The sequence below is a fragment of the Mus musculus genome, chromosome 3 (assembly GCF_000001635.26).
Source record: "Mus musculus strain C57BL/6J chromosome 3, GRCm38.p6 C57BL/6J".
Classification (NCBI taxonomy): Eukaryota; Metazoa; Chordata; class Mammalia; order Rodentia; family Muridae; genus Mus; species Mus musculus.
In genome coordinates this window covers 82,623,354-82,627,372 of record NC_000069.6, presented here as the reverse complement: position 1 = coordinate 82,627,372, position 4,019 = coordinate 82,623,354, and positions in this window count along the sequence as shown.

Here is a 4,019-nt window from a genome sequence, read left to right as displayed (position 1 = left end):
CACAAGAAAATCAAGAAGAAGGAAGACCAATATGTGGATACTTCATTCCTTCTTAGAATAGGGAACAAAATACCCATGGAAGGAGTTACAGAGACAAAGTTTGGAGCTAAGATGAAAGGATGGACCATCCAGAGACTACCCCACCTAGGGATCTATCCCATAATCAGCCACCAAACCCAGACACTATTGCATATACCAGCAATATTTCGCTGAAAGGACCCTGATATAGCTGTCTTATAGGAGGCTATGTTAGTGCCTGGCAAACACAGAAGTGGATGCTCACAGTCATCTATTGGATGGAACACAGGGCCCCCAATGGAGGAGCTAGAGAAAGTAGCAAAGGAGCTGAAGGGGTCTACAACCTGATAGGTGGAACAACAATATGAACTAACCAATACCCCCAGAGCTTATGTCTCTAGCTGCATATGTAGCAGAAGATGGCCTACTCAGCCATCACTGGGAAGAGAGGCCCCTTGGTCTTACAAACTTTATATGCCCCAGTACAGGTGAACACCAGGGCCAAGAAGTGGGAGTGTGTGGGTAGGGAAGCAGGGTGGGCGGAGGGTATAGGGAACTTTTGGGATAGCATTTGAAATGTAAATAAAGAAAAAAATCTATTAAAAAAGGAAACATCTAATAAAAAAAGAAAGAAAGGAAGGAAAGAAGGAAGGAAGGAAGGGAGGGAGGGAGGGAGGGAGGGAGGGAGGGAGGGAGGGAGGGAGGGAGGAAGGAAGGAAGGAAGAGCCAAAGATCAAGAGGAATGATGTAGATTTTCTGATTTTTAAACAATGCTGATTATTTGTGAATTATTTGAAAGAATGATAGCAGATATTAAAAATCTATGTTTTACATTTACCAAGATTCACTGAAAGAGTAAGCTAGCAGAATTATTTTTAAAAATCAATATGTACACTGGGGCAGAAATTACACATTTTATAAATATTTATATTCATAACAAAAATGTTTGATGACACATCCATCTTTTACTTTTGATTCACTTTGATTTACCTTTCTAAAATGGAATTATTTTCACTGAATACACAAAAAACCTAGAATATATATATATATATATAATATATATATATATTCTTGGTATGCGAGTGCTCTCTGTATGTATCATTATGGATATTAGGTTACACACAACCATAGCCTAAGACTTTGTGGTAGAATTTTTCAAGACGCCTTCTTATAACATTTGAAATGTATTGTACATTGCTGTAACTTAGAGTCACCCTAGCATACCATGGTGAGTCAGAGCATCTTACTCCTATCTTAGTATTAGTCCATTAGCTTCTTTCTATCCCTAATCCTCCTCTCTTGCTCCTTGTTTATGTTCATGTGAGTTTATGTTCATGTGTTTATGTTCATGTGAGTGAGATCAGGTGATCTTTCACTTCCTGGAACTAGCTTATTTCACTTTCACTTAACAATAATCCCTAACTCAACTCAGGTCATTGCAGATGATAGTGAGACATCCAAGTTTCAGATATGGAGATGTGATTCTCTCTCAAAGTTAACTGGAAGGGGCTGACAGTGAACTATTGGAAGCCTCAGCATGGGTTCTTCGTGCTGACAGTTTATCAGAATAGCTTTGGATTGTTTAAAAATTGCAGATGCAGACACACAATAATGTTATTATAGGGTCGGGCTTGGAATTGCTTGAGTATTAAACCCTTCTAAGATATCTGGATTTGGGACCTAGGCTCAAAGGTGGCCTTAGATCTGCCGTTACTGTAGCTGGAAGTCATTGTCACTGTGAAACCAGCGAGAGAATTCATTCCTTCAACCTTAGCCTCTGCCTGGCACGGAAGCACACCATCAACTGTTGTGGAAATGACTAATTAAAAAAATATGATAAATTTCATGTGACAGGATTTTTACTAGGTAAATGTGCATTTTGTAAAATAAATGACTGAAAGAAAATATACTGGAATGTTTGTAATGATAGAATTACCTCCTAATGTTGAAGATTGCAGATAATTTTTTCTTCCTCATTATACCTTTCCCTTTTATAATAAATATGTGAGAAATTTTTATAACTAGTAAAAAGAATAACTAGATACTGTTTCCAAATGCAAGAGATTGCATAGCTGTTCTCCAGTGTGGTAGTTTTTATTTTGAACCTCTATGTTTTTCTATTAACAGGCTTATTTTCTTTTCCAAGTCTAAAAGGCTATTTAAAAATAGGAATGAGTTTGTTATTCTTGCTGGTCATAAAGCATTGTGCTAGGAAGACCCACAGGTGCAAAGCTGGGATTTTAAGAGGAGATTGTGTTTCCTGGAGCTGACCTCTGCACAATAATGGAATCTCTAGTGATATAATAGATTTTGTTTTCTCAAATGTAATACAAATTACTGTCTTTGAAAGTCAAGACCTCTGAAAAATAAACAAAAAATACCTATTTATTAGATCAATATGGCTACATTTTAAACTTTACATAATGGTGGCATGCTTTGTATAATACATGTACACACACACATTCACACACAGGCATACATACTCACACATATGGACACAAACATACACACACATTCTCTCTCTCTCTCTTACTCTCTCTCTCTCTCTCTCTCTCTCTCTCTCTCTCTCTCTCACACACACACACACACACACACACACACACACACACACACTCGCTGGGAGCACTAGCACTAGGTTGGGTGGCTTGTTATTTCATCTGGTCACCATTTAAGGGCCTGGAACGCTCCTCGTGTGACCCTGGAGCTCAGCCCCTCTCTATAATGAACTCCATTATCCAGTCCTCAAGTTCCTCCTCTTTCATGGCCCTGGGTCCTGGCTTGTTTCAATCTTTAGCTGGAGAGAGGGAGTTAAATGGAGGGGCTTCATATAATTAAAATCACTGAAGCATTTGGATGGTGTAAGTGAGAATTTGGTTCTCGTCTGAAGACATGGATGTTTTAAGGAGATTATTCAGCAAAGCCAGGCAAACACGGTAAACTAAGAGTCGGCTGTTCCAAGGCAAGAAGCACTCAGGACAGAAACCTTGCTATAGATTTGAAGCATGCTTATGAGACAAGCCACATAGTTATGGAGTAAAGTGAACTATACTCCTCCCAAATCGTAGCAACTACATCTCCCTGTTAGAGTATCCCGGTGCTCCATGATCTCTACAAGAAGGGAGTGTGGCAAAGATGTGTAAGTGATAAAATAATGGCATGGAGTCCTTCAAGGCTGAGGACCTTACTTTATTGCATGCATGTGGTCTTGCTGGTGCTTTCGTGGCTAACATACCAGGAACAGCATAACTGAAACTTCAAGGCTATTTAGTCACAAAGGAACATTGTGACCTAGAAGGGACATAGCTCCCAAGTTCTCTCTCCTCTCTCTCTCCTCTCTCCATATCTCACTTTTTGCTTACCTGGTGTGGGTTTTGATAATGCTTCTTAAATGACATTAGGTCTGGAAAGTATTCAAGGTTCTCAGAGCCTCCACCTTCACCTTTGTAAGCATGAACAAGGACAATAAAAACCCATGGAAAATAGAGTTCTTTTGAGCAACATGGGGTTTATTTAAATGTGGCCGATATTTCTGTTTTACTCTCCTCTAGCCCCTATCTTCTGGTATACATTCTTGAGCTAATAAGTGATAAGAACAATGCCTAAATCACTCACATAGAGGACCATGCAGTGTTCTTAGGGGATAGATCAGAAGACAGGCTAAATATAGGCACAGGTGCCCCCCTATATATTTTGAATCTGTCATTTGGAGTTTTATTTTTTATTTTATGTGTATAGGTGTTTTGCCTGCATCTGTCTATGCACTACATTCATGCAGTGCCAACACAGGCCAGAAAGGGATTCAAATCCTCTAGGACTACAGTCACAGACAGTCGTGAGCTACCATGGGGTGCTGGGAATTGAAGCAGAAAAACTGAGTAGAGTTCTTGGAATTTCCTCACACAAAGGCTGCACTAATTACCACACAGGTCTTCATTAAGGTGCTTCTCCAGGGGAAAATTACCCACATAGTTTTGCCCCTTTTCTGCTGTCTGATATGCAAT